The sequence below is a fragment of the Agelaius phoeniceus genome, chromosome Z (assembly GCF_051311805.1).
Source record: "Agelaius phoeniceus isolate bAgePho1 chromosome Z, bAgePho1.hap1, whole genome shotgun sequence".
In the NCBI taxonomy this organism is placed as follows: Eukaryota; Metazoa; Chordata; class Aves; order Passeriformes; family Icteridae; genus Agelaius; species Agelaius phoeniceus.
Window position 1 is genome coordinate 83,551,666 of NC_135303.1, and position 23,351 is coordinate 83,575,016.

The following is a 23,351-nucleotide window of genomic DNA, read 5'->3' on the forward strand; positions in this document are numbered from 1 at the left end:
TGCAAAACACCTGTCTTCCTCCAGGGAAGTTTCTATCGAAACCAACATAAAGTCCCCAAATTTCGGAAATGCACTCACTATAACATGACAGTTCTACAGCCGAATCACCCTAGCTGGGCCGTGGGCAAAGCATGGACAGTAGTCCTTCAAGGGTCAGAAAAGTGGGTGAATGTGCGAATTACCAGATTCCCACCGTCAGCACCCAGAGCAGTCGGGCCCAACAAAGTGATCAAAAGCACACAGAAAGGGAAAAATATGACCTACCCCAAACCCTTACCCACAAGGGTTACCGATGTCCTGACCGGCGATGAGGAAGCCTTCCAGATAGGCCAATCAGCCAGTTCAGGCTCGAACCCAATCCTTCGCATGTTAGAAGCTACCTTTTTATCCCTAAATGAATCTAACCCGAACCTAACTGAGTCCTGCTGGCTTTGTTACGATGTTAAACCCCCCTTTTACGAAGGAGTCGCTTTAGATACCCCCTTTAGCTATTCCACAGCCGATGCCCCTCGCCAGTGCAGATGGGACACGCCCCGCAAAGGAATTACCCTGAGTCAAGTCACAGGTCAGGGCAGATGCTTTGGCAATGCAACCCTAGCTAAGCGGAAAGGCGACGTCTGCACCGAAGTAGTCGAGCCCGACAGAAAAAATAATAAGTGGGTAGTCCCATCCACATCTGGGATGTGGGTTTGCCAGAGATCTGGAGTAAGTCCCTGTGTGTCTCTTGCCAAATTCGATAACTCTAACGATTTTTGTGTTCAAGTTCTGATCATCCCTAGGATCCTGTACCACTCAGACGAAGAGGTGTATCACCTTTCCGAAAATAACAACCGGCTCCACAAGAGAGAAATATTAACAGGTATAACTATCGCAATGCTGCTCGGCCTAGGAGCGGCTGGAACGGCAACAGGCGTCTCAGCCCTAGCAACCCAACACCAAGGACTGTCCCAGCTGCAGATGACCATCGATGAGGACCTGCAGAGGATCGAGAAATCCATTTCCTTCCTAGAAAAGTCAGTCTCTTCACTCTCAGAAGTGGTCCTGCAGAACAGGCGAGGACTGGATCTCCTGTTCATGCAGCAAGGGGGCCTGTGTGCTGCCTTGAAAGAAGAATGCTGCTTCTACGCTGACCATACAGGAGTCGTTAGAGACTCCATGGCAGAACTCCGAAACAGACTGGCTCAGAGACAGAAAGACAGGGAAGCCCAACAGAACTGGTTCGAATCCTGGTTCAACCAATCACCATGGTTAACCACCCTCATCTCTACCCTAATAGGTCCATTGGCAATACTGCTTTTAGCTGTTACCTTCGGACCATGCCTGCTAAACAAGCTGGTCTCATTCGTTCAGGCCCGCATAGAACGGGCTAACATCCTGTTCCTGGGACAGCCACAATTCCTGTGAATTCAACAGGAGACGCTGCCAGTCACGAGAGACTTGCCTGGCAGAAACTTACTCAGGTTTCCCAAGACCCTTTTCCCTAATCAGATCTCAACTTCCTACCTCATTTTAGTGCCTATGTATAAGACTACCTCGTTCATTTGTGAAAGAGGGGGGGGAAGTGTGGTAGGCCAGGGACAGGCGCTCGGAAGATTTCGGGCTGTAACGGAAAGTTACAGGAATCCTTCTATCCCCCTCCCCATAGATAAGGATCACCCTTGGAATGTAGCCAGACGTGTAGCCCCCCTAACCTATGCATGCCAGTAACTTTCCACTCCACACTAACCCTAGAAAGTATAGCCAAACCCCTGTCTGACGTAGAGAGACCCCTTAGTCCATAAATACCCTAAAGATCTCTCAATAAACGCCTTTAACCGTCCACCACATTGGTGTCAGCGTCCGTTATTGGCCACAAGGGATCCCGCAAAGGAGATCGAAGTGCTGGGCCCTGAAACCAGGTCATCACGGCCTTCACAAGAAGGCAACATGGTCTCCTTAAGGCACTCACGTAACACCATATAAAATAGCTGCTGCAAATCATTCACCCAACAAAATACAAAATGGCTGCAGCGAGCCACTTGCCCAACTGAGCGGTCGCTATGCGGTGTTTTCTACTCAGCACTTCCTGAGGAGCAGTTGGAGGACTTTTGGCTTGTCCGAACCTCTGAACCTCACTCATCAAGGGCTCCAACAAGCCCTTAGCAAACAAAGCAAAAGTGAGAGACTCTCTCCACCTGCCACACCTCCCCCCCCAGTATTACCTCTAACTCAGGCAGGTTCTAACCACCCCTCAGCTCAGGTGGCTGAAGGAGCAGATGCAGGGCTGCCACCGTCTCCCTGGCCCCCCCCAAGTCCCCTCGGTACCTTCACCACCTGACAGTGGTGGCCACACTGTTAGGGATCCTACCCTTAACCCTCTTCCCAATTCCTTCGTTCCCACAGATGATCCCAATAGAATCCATGGTTGTTTTGCTCCCCAAAATCCATTCTTTGTCCATCCCGGAGAGGTGCCACAAAATGGCCGCCACATCATGACAACCATTCCACCACCTCAAGATGGCTGTCACCTCATGGCAAAGGCTTCTCCTCCCCAGAATCCCTTCCTTCCCACACTTTCCCCAAGTTCCGCCTCTCCTCTCCCAAATCCCTCCTCTTCCGCTGCGGTGTTAAACCTAGTTTCTTCTACATGTCATTGCATGGTTCCACCTGTCACTCCTCCTTCTCCTCCATCTCTGTCTCCTCCAATGTTAGCTGATCGCTCCCATTCTCCCACAATGTTACCATCAGCTCCACCCACCCTATGCACTGCCACCACCCAAAGTTCTGCCCCTCAGCCTCAGGGCTCTGCCCCCCAACTTCCTGTTTCCCACATCCTGCCTTCTGGTTCCCACGGTAGTGTCATGACCGGGGGGAAAGAGCCTGGAAAACAGGACACAGTAAGTAATAACAATCCTTTGTTCCTGGCTCCTGTCACCTACAATGCAAAAGGGCAACACTCAAGATGGGAGCCCTTTTATAATGTAGTATTAGAGATCTCTGCAAATCAAAATGCAAATTCAGCCCTAAAAGCAAATTTTTACGGAGCCTTTTAAAGGCAACCTTTTCCAAAACATTAGTCCCTGACAATACTGAATAGTTGTTTAGTTGCCTGCCTCCCCCATCAGAATATAAATTACGGGAGAGAACTTGGAGGAGGTTAGCAGGGGACCTCCTCCTAGAGATCTTACAAAACGACGACTATGTTACCAATGCTGAAGAAAATTCAATTACCATGGACCACCTTATGGGTGAAGGTGACTGGAACCTGGCACAAAAACAAGCTGGGGGGATTCCTAAAGAAGTTCTGGATATAGTCAGGGGTGTGGCAGAAATGTGCTTTCCTTGGTATGCCCTCCAAGGAACCAGTAGTTGCCTTATACTGCCATCAAGCAGTCTTTTTCAGAATCTTTTTTAGACTTTGTTGAGCAGGTCAGAGCAGCCATGAAAAAGAAAGTGGAGTGTCAGCAGTTGCAAGAGCAGTTGATCCTAGAAATTGTGACCACCAACACTAATGAAGCGTGTCAAAGAGTTACCCTAGGTCTTCCTGCATCCCTACCACCAACACTAGATCAAGTGATTGAGGATCAATCATTGCGCAAGGCAATGATAATTGTAGAAGGAATCGTCAGGACAAACCCACCTCAGGAAAAGTCAGTGGCAGCAGCTTCCATTGCTTCAAGAGGACCTCCATTTTCTCCAAGAAACCCACCGCCACCAGGACATCGGTGTTTCCATTGCGGGCGAGAAAATCATTGTATCAGCTGTTATTCCTTAGGGAAGGCGTCTCCAAGTGGGAGACGAGCACAGGGGGTGAAGCCTCTTGCCACCAGGCACAAAAAAACTGATTGTTGAGCGTGAATCTACCCCGCACTGTGATAAAAATAGGGTAAACTGCCGGGGGAATGCTGGTCATAAAATCAGCAGCCAAATAACCACCAATGATTCACAAGAACCATATAGACTGAGACTAACTCAACCTATTTTTTTTTGAGATCAGAACAGGCACGAGATTGGTGTGGAGCCTGAACTTCTCCCCAGGATCCAGCAGGCAGAGACATATAGATCGATTACAGCCTTTAACTGCAAGTATCTCATTGTCAGGGACACTAAATACACTCCCCTTGAGACTGAAGTTGTTCGTGCAGTCCTAACACTTGACCCGGAGTGCTTCACTCTCATGACACGCTGTGTCCACCCCTCCTCTTCCTCCCAGAAGGCCAGATTATCACACAGGCCATTCCAATACCTTGTTTCATGTGTGATGATGTGGACCTTTCCATTTTTGACACTGAAGTCTTGGGAGAGGAGAAGCCTCTCGTGTGGTATGGCCTTAAGAGTAAGGGACATTAAGTTCAGCTCCAGGGGATGATGGACACGGGGGCAGATGTGACAGTCATTCCCCCACACAAATGGCCATCCCAATGGGAGTTGCAGAAAGTGAGCAACTTGGTTCTGGGGGTTGGAGATTTCCAATTGGTGAGACCTTCTAAGAGCATAGTGCAAATTATGGGGTCGAATGGGCAGTTGGCGTCTGTACACCCATTTGTTTTAAATTCCAAATTCAACCTGTGGGGGAGAGATGCCATGTTCCAATGGGGGGCAAAATTGGACCTGCCTGCCCCTCAGGATTTTTAGGCACGGCCACTGAAGGGCGCCTAGCCCTAAGACTTAATTGGCTCACAGATATACCAGTCTGGGTAGAACAGTGGCCACTGAGCAAGCAAAAATTAAGCGAGCTCACTCGGATTTTGGAGGAAGGATTGGCCAAAGGCCATGTAGTCGAGACCAACAGCCCCTGGAATTCTCCAGTTTTCATTATCAAGAAGCCAGGGAAAGACAGGTGAGAAAAATAAACAATGTCATCAACGACATGGGATCCCTCTAACCAGGGATGCCTTCCATCTATGCTCCCACAAAATTAGCAATTGACAGTAATTGATATAAAAGATTGTTTTTCCATATTTCTCTTCACCCAGCTAATGCGCCGCGGTTTGCTTTCTCTGTGCCCTCCATCAACAGAGAGGCTCCCCTGAAGCACTACCATTGGCATGTTCTCCCACAAGGGAGGAAGAACAGCCCTACCACCTGCCAGTGGTATGTTGTAAAAGTTTTGTTTCCAGTGCGCGCCAGGGGGAGAGAGTGTATCATGTATCATTATATGGACGATGTCCTTGTCTGTGCCCCTAGCAGCAACATACTTGCATGCGTTCTTGAGGACACTATTACAGCCCTATCGGTGGCAGGATTTGAGTTGCAAAAAGAGAAGGTCCAATGCCTGCTGCCTTGGAAGTTTCTGGCCCTTGAGATCAGCCAGCATACCATCGTGCCCCAGAGACTGCTGATCAATGAGAACCTGAGGACAGTAAGAGATCTTCATCAGCTATGTGGGTCCTTAAACCGGATCAGGCCCTGGCTGGGGCTCACCAAGGGGGATCTGTCCCCTCTCTTCAATTTATTGAAGGGGGGAGAGGGGTTGGATTCCCCAAAGGCCCTGACCCAGGAAGCCAGGACTGCACTTGAGAAGGTTCAGTCCATCATAGCAAGACGGCAAGCCCATCAGTGCCATGAAGACCTGCCATTTAGATTCATCATCTTGGGTAAGCTGTCGCACCTCCACAGGCTGACACTCCAATATCCAACGGGATATAAGAGGGGATCCAATGGGATTCCCTCTTAATCATGGAGTAGATGTTCCTTGGTCATCAATTGTCCAAGAGTATCACCAAGCCACAAGAGTTGATGGCCCAGCTGATTGTAAGAGCTAGGGCGCACCTGCGACTGCTAGCAGGGTGTGACTTGCACTCAATTCCCCATCAAAGCGTCCACGGGGAGGATGACCAAGGAGACTCTGGAGCATTTGCTCTGAAAGAATGAAAGTTTACAGTTCTCTCTGGACAGCTACACCGGACAAATTTCAACTTACCATCCTGACCACAAATTATTTAGTACTGAGTTTAATGTGATTCCAAAGGATATCCGAAGTCGTTGTCCACTGAAAGCACTGACAGTTTTTACTGACGCACCCGGAGGGTCCCACAAGTCAGCAGTAACTTGGAAGGACCCTCAGATTCAGCAGTGAGAAGCTGATGAGAGAATTGTGGAGGGCTCTCCACAGGTCACTGCGTTAGATACAGTCATCAAGGCTTTTGAGAGGTTCTCAGAACCTTTTAATTTGGCCTACGTGGCGGGTGTGGTATCCAGAGCAGAACACGCAGTACTCAAAGAGGTCTCCAATTCCATCATTTTTGGCTTGCTTTTGCAGCTGATATACCTGGTTTCCCACGGAGAGCAACCCTTTTTTATACTGTATGTGAGGTCGCTTCCGCTTCCCGGGTTTATCGTGGAAGGAAACAGCAGGGCGGACACCCTGGCCACACCTCTGCAGCTGGCTGGCCAGCCTAATATCTTCCAACAGGCCAAGTTAAGCCATCAACAGTTCCACCAAAATGCCCCAGGGCTGGTCCGCCAATTCCACCTGCAGCATGACCAAGCCAGGGCCATCATGGCCACATGCCCCAGCTGTCAGGAGTTCACTTTTGCCATCACTGGGTTCCAGAGTGAACCCCAGGGGGCTCTACACTTGCAAGGTATGGCAGACTGATGTTACCCACATTCCAGAGTTTTGATGAGTTAAGTATGTTCACGTATCAGTAGATACCTTCTCGAGACCAGTCTTTGCCTTGGCCCACACTGGTGAAAAGGCCACAGATGCTCAAAAACATCTGGTGCAAGCTTTTGCAGTCTTAGGGATTCCATCAATTATTAAGAGAGATAATGGCCCCTATACTTCCAAGGCATTTGGCGAGTTTTTGCAGAGTTGGGAGCTTCAACATTGGACGGGGATTCCACACTCCCCCACTAGTCAGGCTGTAAAAGAGTGCACACACCAGACTTTAAAGCAAGTCCTCACCCAGCAGCGGGGAGATGTCCAGACTCTGACCCCACATCTCAGGCTCTGTGAGGTGCTTTTTACTATTAACTCTTTAAATTGTTCTTTTGATAGACCTGAGCCACCAGTCCTAGGGCATTTTTGTCAAAACCAACAGTTGGAAATTAAAGAAAGACCAGCAGTTCTCATTAGGGACCTGGACTCAGGAGAAATCCAGGGTCCAGTCTATCTTACTACCTGGGGGTGTGGATATGCCTGCATGTCTATGCCTTCAGGGATTAGATGGATCCCTAGAAAATCGGTCAAACCCTATGTGCCAACAAAAGAAGTCACTACACCACAAGTTGTCACCCCCGATGGCCAGGAATACCCCTGAAATGGTGCCTTTGCACAGAACAGGAAATGACACAGAGAAAGAAAAAATCCTTAATGTTATCTCCTTTGTTTACCTCCACCCCGGGTCTCTTGACTGTCACCTTTTATTCCATATTCATTATGTGTTCTGTTTCTATTTTATTTCAGACATCCACCATGCTCACAGCTGATGGATATTTACCATCAGCTACTGGCTCCAGTTCATGGCTTTAGACCAGTCCCTGACAGGTGCATGGATCATCCCACAGCCCCGAAAGAATGTCTGGGTAACCCTGGCCCATGCCCTGAACCAGAGTCACCTGTGCCTCTCCACCACAGCAGCAGAAAATCTAATGTCAACTTGTCGTAGGGATTCCTCCAAAATTAACACAATATCCAGGCTCCATTCATAATGTTCAAGACAAATTTAATAAAGATAATCCAGCCAGTCAATGGGCTGAGAGTTTCAGGTACTGGGGGGTGGTGAACTACACTGGAACACCAGTGACTAACCCTCTAGTCCTGTGGAGAAAGTGGGTATACAATATACCATATACTGATGCCAAGCCCGAGAAATTTGAACTACTGGTCTCAGCAAAAGCAGATTATTGTGTGCACTTTGAGTTTGAACCAAGCACCTGTGGTGATTTATATGAAAAGGTTAGACAACACAAGGTTGAATTTAGGGCAGACATTGGTGCACACATTTGGTAAAAACTAGAGCTCCATCCACCAATGATGGGTATGCATGAAAATTAGACAAAGGAGTCTTCCTTATTTGTGGAGACAGGGCATACCCAGGAATCCCTTCTCGCCTTCTCGGAGGCCCATGCACTCTGGGGCACATATCACCCAACAGGACCCAAATTCCAATTCAGCAATTGAAGGCTAAAGGAAGGCTAAAAGAAATTCCAAAGTTGTCAAAAGATGAACAATTGTGATAGTGAAATTTACCATTGGGCCAAATCAAAGCATATTGCTGTTTCTGTCTTCCTACTTTGGGTAGCAGCAGCCAAGTCCCTAAGTGAAGAACTTTGGGTGACCTGCAAGGCGAATTTAACATCTAGGGCCTTGAATGACCTCCTAGAGGATGAAGAGATCATCAGAAAGGTGACATTGCAGAACAGAGCCGCAATAGATTTTCTGGTGCTGGCACATGGGCATGGGTGCCAGGAGTTTGAGGAGCTGTGTTGTTTTAATTTGTCATCCAAAAGCCAGTCAGTTCAAGTGTCCATCCAGGAAATGAAGGGCCTTATAGGCAGCGTGCAACAAGAAAATGAAGACTGGTTTAAGGACGTGTTTAAAAACTGGGGCCTCTCAGGGTGGATGTCGTCCATTATAAAAGACATTGATTACTTCATTGTTGTTTTTGTAGTGTCTTTATGTTTTGGAGTTCTAAAAAGAATTATTACTACCTCCACTGTGAGATCAACCTCCACATCAAAGGTCATAGTCACTGCAGCTGCCACCAAAAAAGATGGATGGTGGAAAAACGACAGAGAGAATGGCACTGAAGTGTAAAGAACTAAACTGTTTTTCCCTGCACCGCTCTTCTCTTTTTTAAACAAAAGAGGGGGATATGTGGAATTGTGTGTTTTTTAAGTGTTATTGTTGGTTCTGTTACAAAAGACAGTTATTTTCTGTTAGTTAAAAAAATGGTTTAATCCTCTGTACCCCATTTCAGTCCCTCAGAATGGTTTCTTCCTAATGGTTACTCCCTGCTCTTCTTGCCACCTGACTGTCCCTCAAAGTGACTGATCCCCGCCTCCTCCCTTTATGTCCTTAAATGCCCATGTCAATATCAGTAGTTCTACTCACTGCTCCTGCCGGTCATCATAACCACCCCCCTTTCTTTCAAGAAGGTTTTGTATCAATCATCCCCAATTCAGTAGATGATTCCACTCTGAGGCTTCTTCCCTCCTCTGTGTAATTCCCATTGGTTCTACTACATGTTATACCCCTCCCCTTCACTCATTGGTTGCCTTGTGTTTCCACCCCTCACACCCACTCCCTTTAGAAGAGTTGCCCAGACCCCTTTTCTATGGCACTTGTCCCTGGTCTCACTGAAGAATAAAGCCTCCTTGGTATGTATACAAGTGTCCTCTCTCTCATTCCTTCATCTTGGACCCTCACAGCCTGCACTTGTCTGCGTCACCCACGCCACAGCCTTCACCACTACCTGGGCAGTCTCCATGAGAGCCTGGGAGTGGCCACTCTTATGGCCCCCTCCGGTCACTTGAGGAGCAGCCAGCCAGCATCTCTCTGCTCCTGTGGCCGCAGTGCAAGCCACAGAAGGTTCCACCTCACATTTCAGACACAGACAAATGGGTAGGTTGGCCTTCCAATCCTTCAGGAGCCGCAGAGCTAGAACGCACACAGGCTCACTGGGGGTGCTTGACAGGCTGAGACTGAGCAGACGAAAATGCCCACGTGTTCCACAGCAGTCTTTTCGTGAGGTCTTGCTGAAACAGATGTCCAGGACCGAAATGTCCACTAGAAACTGCCCAGAAGCCGCACGTTGGGTGCAGCTGTGCCAAGGTAGGTCCAGTGGTGGTGCTGAGCAGCAGGTGACAGAAGAGTCCCTCCTGGCATCTGTGATCAGCAACTGGTGCCAAGCTGACACCACCAGTTGCAGATCACAGGTGCCAGGAGGGACTCTTCTGCTGGCTAGCCCCCACTCCTGGACCTACCTTGGCACAGCATCACGGAGTGGCCGCTCCCCACTTCTAGTCACAAGCTAGGGCTAAGGGTAGCAGTTCGGCCACTGGCAAGAAACCCCTCCTTTAGCTGGCCTGGGCCAAGCAGGCATCCAGAGAGGTTCCTCGTCATGGTGGAGTGGTGAATGAGAAAGAGAGGGGCTCTCTGGCTCTGAGTTCCAAGCTGTTTATTCCTTCCCGGAGGGGAGAAGAGACACAGTAACAAGCCAAAAGGGAGCAGGCATAGAAGAGCCCCTCACAGGCCTTTGCAACAACTTATAAAGGGGGGTTGGCTCCAGGGAGGAGACAGCCTAACAACCAATGGGCTAACTCAAGGGAGGAGCATGAGGAGGGAGTAACATTACAAGACAACCAATGATGGAGGAGAAGGGAGGAGTGCATACATAATTGACCAATGGGAGAGGTGGGATAGCATAACTGACACAGAAGTTTCTGGATAGGAGGGCGTAGCAAATAATGATAGACATGCTGTAGGGCAGGGTTTAGAGGATTGACAGCAAAGGGTCTAGAAATAGGGATAAATGCAAAGCAGGATTGACAGAGAGAGGGGTGTACACAACTTAGGAAAACCCATTCTGAGAACTGAGCATGGGTGCATGGAACAAACCATTTTCCAAAATAGTACAATAAAGAATTAACCAAATAAAGAACCGAATCAAACCACAACAAAGGTTGTGTGTTCCCAACATTATAGATGAAAAAACCTCCCAGAACAAAGCCTCAGACCTTATCACAATTGCTTCCTAAAAGGAAGTGAAGCTAAACAGTGCTTAAGGCCCATTGAAGTCTGCTTGGAGACCTTGTCTCTTGTTGCTCTAGGTATCAAAATAGGAAGTAAACAGCTTAGAAACAGTGCTGAGAATGGTTTGGAGGAAGTACAGCTTCCTCTCCCTGCACTTGCTAAGTTTGTTTATCTTTCTTTCTCTCAGCATAGCCCTTCACTCATTGCAGCCAGCAAATGCTGCAGAGACCCTGCAGAAATGGCCTAGAAAAACAATACTTATGCAAAAAAATCTGTCACCAGCTCACAACTCTGAGAAGCCTTGCAATGCTTTATCACCAGCTCACAATTCTAAGAAGCCTTGCAATGCTCTGCCTTAGAGCACGAGCTTGAGGATATACTTCACATCACTCAGAACTTCTCCATTTCAGCACCAAGATTTTCACCAAAGACATACCTCAAGCAGCAGGTGGTCTTAGATCTTTGATGAAGATGCAACCCAATTCTGATTTTCACCGTATTTACATACATACAACAGCAATGGCTAAAACACTTCGAAGTACTTTACAGGCATTACTTAAAGGGAAATACAGTATTTCTGGAGTTTTCTTTGGATCTTCATTGGATTTGGGAAAAAAAAGTTCCCAGTCTGCTTGAGCTTGTAATATACAGAAACAACCAGAGAATACAACGCTTTTTCCATCAAAGCTAGAGGCCTTTATGAAAGACAGGATGCCTTAGACATTCTAATGGGAAAGGATGAAGTGCCATACAAGTCAGCAAGGCATCAACCCTACAGGCAGAAGTCAAAGCAGAGCTGTCAGAACAGTGTCACTGTTCTCTGTGGCCCACCAACTCAACTTATTATTAATGCATTAGGGGATTCAGAGTTAGTTTTTGGTTAGGGTAAGAATTAAATACATGATTTTTAAATGCACTGGTCTAGTGAAATTCATATGAGATATCAGTGTGGTTCAGCTGCAGAGCCACTAACAGTTCTGGCATGAAGAAAATGCCTGATGGACAAAAAAGTTGCAGGAACGTGGTGTTGTTCCTGAGCAGGTGCAGTTGAGAGCTGTCTCCTCTTGGTCTGAGTGACCAGCTCCCCCAGCCCACTTTGCTCTCAGGCCCGGAAGACGAGACAGACACATGACCAGACGATGAAGGAGGGCTCTGAACATGGCTGTGGGTCCAACAGGGTTTATTGCAGGAAGGTCAGAGGGTCCAGGTAAGGTGAGGGCAAGGAGAGGGGCAGGGACACAACCACTGCCGAAGGGAAGCCAGTGGCAGAGCCCAGAACAAGGGTGGGGCCAGGGTTTATAACTGGGGGAAGGTAGGCGGGGTTAGGATACATGTATCCAATGGGAAGGGGAGTCAGGGGAGGAGTTGAGGTGGGGTGACAAGGGGTACCCCAATGAGAGAGGGTGGCGAGGGTGGTCCTATGATGAGACCCAACCGGGAAAGGAAGAGCAGAGAACCTTCTAGAATCGGGGAGTGGACCACGGTTGATTGACAGTCAGGCTGAAGTCTCCTCCCAGGACATCTTTGCCCCTCCTCCCTGTGGTCCCCTCCCGCAAAAAGTATTCCCAAAAGCTGCAAAAAGCAGAAATGCAGTATTTTAGCAGAGAGGAAAATGGAAAAAGGAGAAGGGGAAGAAAATTAAACTGTTAGTTACTTCATTCCAGTTACTAAAAATTGTAAAGTAAAACAGGCAACTGTCCCCAAGATAAGGAGGCACATCCTAAATTAAAGGACACATGGTTTTGTTGAAAGCAAATGACATGAAACCACTCCAGTTTTCTTTGTGGCCAAACCAGTCATTGGGTGAAGAGAAACTGGAAATGTCATTTGTATTAATTTACACAAACCCTTACTAGACTTTCTCAGAAATTAATCAAAGAAACATTTTCTAGATGGATCAACAATTAAATGGATGCTAAACAGGTAGAAACGAGACAAGATACAATTCAGTTTTTCACTACAAGGAAAAAATCAAACAGGAATCCTGGTCAATTTGCCCTAAATGGGGACCAGTTTAGCATTTTCATGAATGATTTAGCCAGCAGGATATGAAATATTACTCTTATTAAATAGCTGCTGGCTGGGAGGAAGGGTGGCCCTAAGGAATTTCCATAGGTAAGGGTAGCGGATCATACAAAGAAGGGAAAAGGGTTGCTTGTCCAGAGGAAAGGAAGAAGGGAAAAGGGTTGCTTGTCCAGAGGAAAGGAAGACCAGCTGAAACATAGCAATTGTCTTCAAATACATGAAATGTAAATGCAGAGCAGGAGGGCAGAACCTGTTCTCCTTAAACTTCAGCACAGGCAAAGCTGGCTATGGCTTATGGCTGTCTAGGTCAGACGAGCATTTGTGGGCAATTGATACTGCCTGGTAGCACAACACTCACCTCCCTCTTAGCTCTGTAGTTTCTGATTTAGTCGCAATGGAATTCTTCCGTAAGCTGTAAAAAAACGAAGGTAAAATAAGAGGTAAATACGTAAAAAAGTCTACAGACATTTAGCTTGGACTATTACCATCTGGAGGCTGATTAGTAAAATGAACAGAGAACATATTAAAATTTAATTTCAAATTTTAACACAAGATCAGGTTTCACAATGAATCATGCAAATATTTCAGATTGATTGTTTCAAAACAAAATTAACTATTTGGGGTTGATAGGGGAAAGACATGTCTGGATTGCAAGCTGGTCCATACTTTACATCTGAGTGGTTTATAAAGTTTAACTTTTTACTTTCACTAAGATGATTTTTAATATTTCTAATCAAAATATTCTAATAATGGAAAAAACTTGTTTGTTGTTTTTTTTTTCATTTTATTCAAAATCTCATTACTTCAGTCCTTTTGCTAAACAAATATTTTCATTCCATAATTATATTTACTGGACAAAAATGCTGCATCAAAGTTCTGCTGGCTGCTATTACAAGAGGCAAACTGTAGAATATGTGGAATTTCAGCCTTTTCAAAATTCTAGAAAATTTGATCAAGATTTAGAAAAGATTCTAGCTGTCATTCATTGGTATACACTCACAACTTTTAATGGCAATTTTTTTACTGGGACCCATTTGAGAGCAGCAGATATTTTTTTACACCAATGAGTAAACAAAGAAAATCCATCTAAAAAGAGAGAAGTCACAGAATCACTGAATTTGCTGAGTTGGAAGGAACCCACAAGGATCCTCATGTGTAACTCCTGGCCCTGCACAGGACCACCCCAAGAGTCACACCATGTCCCTGAGAGCGTTGTCCAAGCACTCCTGGAACTCTGTCAGGCTGGTGCTGTGATCACTCTCCTGGGGAGCTGTTCCAGTTCCCAGCCACCCTCTGGCTGAAGAACCTTTTCCTAAAATCTGACCTAACACAACTTCAGGTACTTCTGTTGGGTTCTGTCACTGGTCACCACAAAGAAAAATTACAGAATCACAGAATCAATCAGATTGGAAACGACCTCTGAGATCATCAAGTCCAACCTGTGACAGAACACCATCGTGTCAACCAGACCATGGCACTGAGTGACACATCCAGTCTTTCTGTAAGTGTCTCCAAGGACAACAACTCTTCTTGGGCAGCCCATTCCAATGCCTAACCAGCCTTTCAGTGAAGAAATTCTTCCTAATGTCCAACCTGAACCTCCCCAGGCACAGCTTAGGATTCTGTGATTGTACTGCTTGTTGCCTGGGAGAAGAGACCGACCCCCACCTGGCTACACTCTCCTGTCAGGGAGTTGTAGAGAGTATTAAGGTCCCCACTGAGCCTCTTTTTTTCTGGGCTAAACAACCCCATCTCCCTCATCTGCTGCTCAGTCTCTGCCCTCCTCTTCCCCTCATGAAGGAGTTGTAACTGCAGTGAGGTCTCCCCTGTCATCTCTTCTCAGGCTGAACAGACCAAACGACCACTCATCACACTGCTTCTCCTCTTGACCCTTCATCATCCTCATGGCCATCATTTGGATGCTTTTTAATGGTTAAATGTCTTTCTTACCCTGTGGCACCCAAACCTGCCCCTAGCACTCGAGGTGAGGCTGCCCCAGTGCAGAGCAGAGCAGGACAATCCCCTCCCTTGCCTGGCTGGTGATGCTGGACCTGATGCCCCCAGGACAGGGTTGGCCCTCCAGGTTGGCTGCCAGGGCACTGCTGGCTCATGTTCAACTTGCCATCAGCCAGGAGCCCCAGGTCCCTTTCTGTGGCACTGGTCTCCAGCACCACCCTCCCCAGTCTATACACACAACAAGGGTTGCCCAATCCCAGGTGCAGGAGCCAGCACATATCTGTGCTGTATTTCATACAGTTGATAATTTCCCATTTCTCTAATCTGTCAAGGTGTCTTTCCAGGACCTCTCTCCTTCGAGGGACTCACCAGCTCCTCCCAGTTTTGTATCATGTGTGAATTTACTTAGCATTCTTTCCAGTCCTGAGTACAAGTGATTTATGAAGATGTTGAGGAACACAGGGCCAAGGATGGAGCCCTGTGGAACCCTGCCCAAGTCAGGGGACAAGTCACCCCAGTCACTGTAACCCTTTGTGTCCCACCTATAAGCCAGGTGCTCAGCCATCAGAGGATGTGTTTATCCAGCTGTGAACTGGGTGTTTTGTCCAGAAGGATCCTCTAAGAGACAGTACCAAAAGCTTTGATGAAATGCAAAAAGATAAAAATAATGCGCACTGCCTTCCCTTGATCAGCTATGTGGGCTACTTTGTCATGAAAAGAAGTGAGGTTTGACAAGCAGGACTTTCCCCCCATGAAGCCATGACCTGCATTGTCCTCCAGGTGTTTTTCAGTACCTCCAAGAAGAATCTTTTCTCTGATTTTACCAAGCACTGGAAGTGAGTTTGACAGGCCTGTAGTTTCCAGGCTCCTCCTCCTCACCCTTCTTGAAAATCAGAACCTTTCCAGAGTCCCAAGACTGCTCAAAAATCATCCAGAGAGGCTTTGCAATGACACCAGCCAGCTTTCTGGGCATTCTCAGATGAATCCCTCAACAGATTTGTAGGGATCCAGATGGAGCACACGTGTTCAGATCCCACATGTATTCAGAGTCAAAGGGGAGTTATCATTCTCACAGCTATGGTCCTGCAGCTCAGGCTGCTGAGACCCTCTCAGTCCATCATCCATAGGTAAGATGGAAAGACTGCAGTAAACACACCTGCTTTGTCTATGTCCCTCTTGGTGGGATGACCACCATCTTCCTATTACAGAAAGTAGAAGCTTTTAAAAATGAGAGTTCAGTGGTTTAAAATTGCATTGCTACTTCTGCTTCAGGCTGAGATTAGGAACAGAAAACTTGAAGGGGCAACTTCTGGCTTCTTCAACACTTGTGTGATTACATTAACACACACAGGAGTGTGCAATGAAAATTGGGCCAGAGTTTTGTAAATAGAGATTTGGGAGTGCCACAAAGTAAAGAAAGGCTTTAAAAACATATTTTATCGATCCTTGGATTTTTATGATGCAGCTGAGTGTTTTCTGAACCTTCCTGATATAAGGTTGTAAGGCTTACTGCCAATATGCAATGACTGAAGGGGATGTAAGAGGAATGGTACCACAGCTGACATTTCTGTTTCTGGACAATCCAAATGACAAGAGGAGCCTCCATGAAAAATGCAAGTGATAACTGAACTGGCAAGGATGGCCTGATGACAAATTTTTGTTCTATGAACCTGAAGTGAAATGAAGCCATCTAATATTTTGGCATGCAAGACACACATCCAAAAGGCTGCATCAGATGAGTGTGGTATATAACCAGCATTCCTCAGGATGGAAAGGCAGCATCAGAGAGTGTTTGTGGCCCTCAAGCCAAGACAAGAAAAAAGTAGGAGCTGGGCGAAACACATTCCTCAGGAAGCCATACAGTTGTGCACATCTCTATTTTTTCTATGACAGACACTGTTGGCTTGCAAATCTCACCAACTGCCTGTGGCATTTTAGGAGCATCCAGTCAAGTCATCCTGTATGAGGCAGTCACTACTCTTGGTACTCTGGTTGTCATCGAGATTGTTGCTCCTTGGTGTGATCTCATGTCATCACCTGCACTGCCTCTGGTCAGAGATTTGTGAACAAGGAAAAACTTCCACTTATTTTTCCTGTTCAGTGACGGAACAGAACTTTGTGGCTATGAGAAATGTAAGATTGGCAATGTTTATGATGTCAGGAGACAAAATCTCCTTGAACTGATGTAATATTGGCAAATTGAACCATTTCAAAAGGAATGGGAACCTTGTAGCCAGCTGGAGCCAGGGAGGCCTACAAAACCCCTGCTTTTTGGGATACTACACTTCTATGGTCAGCATTCCACAGCGCCTGGTTCAGCCCAATGCAATATCTAGTCCAACCAGGGCATGCTAGGACTCCTCAGAGGCTCAGTTCCCAACTTCATCTCTTTCTCTAATCATCATACAAGATTTTAAATACTAAAAGCTATGGTCTCTCAACTAACTTTTCCATCTAAGATGTCCTGCCCTGCCCAGACCTGCCAACAGTGCCCAATGGCCAAGGTCTGGAGCTTGACCTTCCCCAGCTCTCAGGGGGATCCAGCCAGCTTGGGCTCTCAGGCAGGGAAAGCAACCAGCTGGCTTCTCCCTTTTGCCGTCCTTTGTGCCATGGCCTAAGCAGTGGCAGTTCACAGGACCCAGCCAGCATCACAGGGATCTGCCCTGCCCTCAAGGGTGGTGCTGGGGTATGGCCCTTTGTGACAGTGGTCTGGTGTGACAGTGGCTGTTTGTGATGCAGTGCCCTAGAAGAGCTTCTCCCCCTGGAAGCAGCAGCTCCCAGGGCAACACTGGTAAGTCTGTGACAGAAGATGCCAAAGGCAACCATGGAGAAGGAGAAGCAGCTGGGAGCATGGCCGGCACAGGCACGTGGCTTCGCTCTGTCAGCTTCCCTGAGCAGGGATGCCGATGCAGGGATGGACCACCAGCAACAAGCAGCACAGCAGGAGCCACCAGGGCTGTCAGTGTGCATTGAGTGCTACCAAAGCACTACCTGGCGGTGGGGGCACAAGAAGCAGGGGCCTTTTGTGAGGGAGATCATTGTGTCCTTTAAGAGGATCCCTCCCGAGGACCTGGATGGGAGCTGCCCAGCCAGAAGCACATGCAGACAGGCCCCCCTCTGGAAAGCCACCCAGCAGGATGGCCTGGAGGGCAGGGAGGTACAACAGCCAGAAATCCAAGGACAGAGTTTCTCTCTGAGGTGCTGTGGGGGACTCCATGACACACCTGGGCAGGTGAGTGCCAAAGACAGAATGGGATGGCCTGAGATGGGATAGGACAGGGGCACAAGCCTCTCCTGGGTGGCTGGCTGCCCCTCACCACAGGTTACAGGGGAGTTCATGAATGGTATCTTGAATAAGCAGGTGATGCAAGAGCAGCTGGGAGCTCAAGCTCCAGTCATCAAGCCAGTGGCCTTGATCAGGGAGTGGGAGTGTGAAAATGCCACTGATGCAGAGCTGTCTGAGGAAGAGGAATGGGCAGATGCCATGGACACAGAGCTCTCAGAGAAAGAGGAATGGGAAGATGCCATTGACACTGAGATGTCAGAGGAGGAGGACTGGCAAGATGCAATCGCCACAGAGCTGTCCCAAGGAACAGATGCTCTTGGGTCACCTCCTGTCCACCACTGGGTCAGTTCCTTGGGCCTGGAGGACAACACTGATCCCAGGGAGGGTCTCAGCTTCCCCATCAGTGTGGACAGAGAGGTTGCAGGAGAGGCAGCTCACAAACTGCTGAAAGCATCTCCTGCCCCAGTGCATCCAGCAGATGCCCAGCTGGCTGATGCTGCCCCACTTGTAGCTCCCAAGGAAGAGGAGCACCATACACCTCTCAAACATGAGAAGGCAGAGCCACCAGCTTCTTCTGCCCCCATGGAGGCAGCGAGAGTAGCAGGGGCAGAGAACCAGGCACCTGCTCCACATGGCCCTACAGCCAATGGCCCAGCTCAGCTGGACACAGCCCAGTCCATGGAGGCTGAGGGCCTGGACAGGTCTGTGCTTGTAGTCCAAGAGCTTGACAAGCCACCAAGAGAAATATGGGGCCAGGAACAAAGCAAGGACAAGGTGGCAGGAGACAAAGTCACAGCAGAAGGGGCAGAGAATCTGGAAGTTGGCCTGCAGAGGCCCACAACCGATGCAGCGCTACTGCTGGACTCTGCTGATTACATCAGAACTGAGATCATTAAGAGGGCCTGGCTTATGATCCAGGAGCCTGTCCAGGAGCTAGAAGAAGAGAGGGAGCAGGAAAGAAGCATGGATGAGGCAACAGCAGCAACAGCCAGAACAGAGGGGCCAGAGAGCCCAGCACACAGCCCGCACAGCCCCACAGTTGATACCCCACCTCTGCTGGACATGGCTGACTACATCAGGACTGACGCTGTTAAGAGGGCCTGGCTTATGATCCAGGAACCTGTCCAGCAGCCAGAAGAAAAGTGGGAGCAGGAAGGAAGCAGAGACAAGGTGACAACAGCAACAGCCAGAGCAGAGGGGCCAGAGAGCCCAGCACATGCCCCACACACCCCCACAGTCGATAACCCAGCTCTGCTGGACATGGCCAAGTGCATCAGAGCAGAGATTCTAAAGAAGGCCCATCATTTGGTCCAGAGATCTTTCCAAGAGGTGAAAGAGCAGCAGGACCAGAAACAAAGCCCAGATGAAGCGATTGCAAGACTGGCAGGATGTGGCTACAGCCTTCTTGCCTCTACTGTCCTCAACACCCCTCATGAGGGATGGCTGAGCCGTGCCCTTAAACTGCGGCACAGGAGAGAGGCAGAAGCAGGAGCCAAGAGCCGATGCCGGGGATCTGCTGGACACAGCCCAGGAGATCAGAAGCGAGATACTAAGCAAGGCTATGCTTGTGGTCCAAGGATTGCAGGCTAAAGAACAGCAAGATCTGTGGAACAACAAGACCAAAGGAGCAGGCAGAAGAACAGAGAGACCTGGAAAAGGGGAGGGGTTAGATGATGAGAGTTATAGACCCATTTAGGATTTGATGTAGACAAATTTTGGTGATAATAAAAGTTGTTACTTTACCAACAGTGCTTCTCTGCTTCATTTTGCCTTCTCAGCCCCTCCTTGTATTCACAGGTCCCCTGGGTGCTGACATGAGCTCTTCATGGTGCTCGTGTTGAACTCCTGTCAGATGAAGTGGTTATATTTCAATCCTTTAGCTCAAAATGTCTTTCTTGCCTGGATTCAGGAGGAAGCGGGAGACATTACTCCCACTGCTAGCACTGAGATCTCACAGGACATGGCAGGGCTGTAGCCGGCCTCCAAACAGCCTTTCTGCCCTGCCCAGCGCATGAAGAGCCTCTCTGCACAGGAATTCTTTGAACATTTATCTCTCCCTTCTTGGCAGTGAAAACCCAGAAACCTTTAGAGATAGCGTCATCTCATCTTCACAGCTTCTTGTGAGAGTAACAAGAGGAAATAAGATCACACAGCCTTTGCTACGCAGCCATAATGCTTTGACTTATTTCAGAGCAGTGCCTGACAGTCACATTGCAATACAGATTTTTCCAACATCATCTTTTCATTTTATTATATAGAAAAGTTTGGTCCAGCGTACTTTACCTATGTCAAATTTTGCAATACTTACCTTTATGTCTGAAGAGAGGAACTAATTTCCCAGGCCAAACCTGACAAACTCTTTCTGAGAACTGGGATAATTTAATTTATATAATCATAGAACATGCTGAGGTAGAAATAACCCACAAATACACTGTGGAACCCCACTAGTGATGGGTCAGCAGCCTGATGTCACACCAGTCACTGTAACCATTTGTGCCCCACCCATGAGCCAGCTGCTCAGCCATCACAGGATATGTTTATCCAGCTGTGAACGGGGCATTTTGTCCAGAAGGATCCTTTGAGAGACAGTATCAAAAGCTTTGCTGAAATGCAAAAAGAGGGCATTAAATGGATTTCCTAGACCAATGCAGTGGGTTACCCTATTGTAGAAGGAAATCAGGTTTGATAAGCACAACCTTCTACTTATGAAGTCTCATTGGCTATGATCAATGACTGCATTGTTCCCCAGGTGTTTTTCAATACCTTCCAGAAGAACCTTTTCTCTGATTTTACAAGGCAGTGGGACTGACAGGCCTGTAGTTTCCTCCCTGTAGGGTCCTCCTTCTTGCCATTCCTGAAAATCAGGACCTTTCCAGATTCCCAAGACTTCTCAAAAATCATCCAGAGAGGCTTTGCAGTGACACCAGCCAGCTTTCTAGGCATTTTCTGATGAATCCCTCAACAGATTTGTAGGGATCCAGATGGGTTAGCAGATCCCACACGTGTTCAGAGTCAAAGGGGGGTTGATCATTCTCGCAGGCCACTAGGACACTCTTGGTCCATTTTTCATGGGGAAGACAGAAGCAAAGGCAGTAGTTAACATATCTGCCTTGTCTGTGTCCCTCTTGGTGAGGTGACCACCCTCATCTGGTAATGGGCTTATGTCATTTCATCACAGCCTTTTGCTATCCGTGTATTTGAAGAAACTTTTTATTTTCCCCCACAGTTCTGGTCAACTTCACTTCAAACTGAGCTTTGGCTACATGAATTTTCTCCCTACAGCAGCAAGCAGCCTCTCTGTGTTCTTTTCTATGACACTCCCTCTTTCAATAAACCTTCCTTTTTCATCTTAATTCCAAGAGAAGGACCCTGTTCAGCCAAGCTGCCTTTTGCCTCATCTTCTTGACTTCAACATTTAGGATTTGCCTCTCCTGTGCCCTTTGGAAATCAGAACTACCTCCATCATAACCTCTCTGTGGCTAAGAAGAATTATTGTCTTTGTTCATTTTTTTTAAGGGACAAAACTGAAATGGGCCGAATTATTCAGATAATGAAATGGGGGGCAAATTATTCAAATAACAATTTACAGGAAAAAAGAGACCATTCTCAGTATGGGCTTGTGAGAAGGTCCCGACATATCGAGCAAGCTGATATCAGTTGAATACTAAATATTAAATTCATATTATAAACATATTATTACATATTTTCCCCTCACAGAAAGCATCTCTGAAGATCTGCTGGAAGCAGAGGCCACTTATTTCTAAGTGGGACATGCTCACATGTATCTCCAGATTCCACTAGGTACTGGGACAAGGTAAATACCCGAAGAACCATCCCTGGAGTTTGGAACTTTCTGTCCAGCAGACACAAAGGGTGAGAAATTGCATTTTTCCTGGGGAAAATGGTGGAGCAAACCTCCATTTCCTCTCTTGAAAATGTAGTTACTCTTCTCCAGACATGGCTTTGTCCAAAGGAGGAGAAGCATCCTACAAGCAAGAGGCCTTGTAAGCTGCAGCATGGAACAGGAATGGAATGGGGTGTTTTCTTCTTTCTCTTTCTCTCAAAAAGACTTCAAATGGTCTTGTTTTCATCCCAGTGTAGGAAAGTAAAATATTTAAAAATAAAAGGGGACAGATAAACAGGTTCCTTCGAAGCTGCAAGTTAGAGACTGTTAAGACAGTCCACTCCGACCTCACTGTTTGAATTTCATATTTGCAAAAAATAAGACTCTGTTTTTTTGGATGGGAATTACTTATCTGTGGAAGCAACAATCTGCAAAGCCTCCCCCAGAAGTGGCTATGGCAGTATCACATCAAGAACCAGACCTTGAACTGGATCAGTGCTCACAGCATACAAGAAATTCTTCAAACCACCCTTTCCTTACAGTCTAACACCTTCTTCTCCTTTCTAGGCCCTGTGGTCACCTTGTTGGGACTTACCTTATTCATCTTTATTTGAAATTCTTTTATATGCAAGGGAAATTCTTAAAGAAAAGTAATAATTTTGAAAGTCACAATTTTGTGCTGGGAATACACACATCATTTCAGGATTTTGGCTCTGTAACAGTTTTCACCATACTTTTCTAATGATAAAATAACTCTTGCTACAGAATGGAAGTTGCCCTAGAGCAAAGTAAAATAAGTTATATTTGCATTATGTAAAGTGTTTTGTGATGTGACTATATATGTATATACACATACTTCTATTAAAATGAGAGAAAAATCTCTTTTAGTTCACATTTGGAAGTTTGGATTAAGTGCCAAGCCTTGATTGAAGGGAAAGCTTAATTTGAACACCTGAACCAACAACAGATATTTCAAAATCCATCCATACATATTGCACGGCTTTTATTTGAAAGTTCAGAAAATAATGGTGGTAAGAATTTAAGTACCACGTTAAATCTTCAGCCAGTCTTTCCACTCAATATATTTGTTCAAACAATGTGCTGAAGCAGCAGGAATTTATTATTGGGCTTTTCCACACAAGACACACCTTGGATTTTTCCATTCTAAATCTTTTAACAGATGCATAAAGTAGTAAAGGGCTTTATACAAAAAGCTTCAGTAAGTCCAAACAGCAACAAGCAACAATAATGAAGATATGAAATATCAACTCTTGACCTATATCTTAATTAGTTTCAGATTTTTAGTCTAATGTTTTTAGGTGGTTTTGATATCAACAATGGTATAAACTAAAATCTGCAACAGACATTGCAGACATTACATTACATTATGGAGAGAAGTCAGTTATCGTTATCATTTATTTGGAGTAAGTTCTGGATTGAATTTGTTTAACTAGCTGGGTTCAAGTATGACTTTTATAAATTCAAAAGACTGGTATACCAAGCATTTGTCCTACATAACTGTGAGCTAACATCCCACTGTTGCTGACCTTGGGTTTATT

At 46.8% G+C, this 23,351-nt stretch overlaps 1 long non-coding RNA gene across 1 annotated transcript; it reads right to left on the reverse strand.

The window, feature by feature from the left end:
- Positions 1 to 11,885: 11,885 nt before the first annotated feature.
- Positions 11,886 to 20,379, reverse strand: LOC143692028 (uncharacterized). Its single transcript, XR_013179887.1, has 3 exons — positions 19,692 to 20,379; positions 13,065 to 13,118; positions 11,886 to 12,253 (listed from the first exon to the last, which is right to left on the reverse strand). It is a non-coding gene; the product is annotated as an uncharacterized LOC143692028 (long non-coding RNA).
- Positions 20,380 to 23,351: the final 2,972 nt, after the last annotated feature.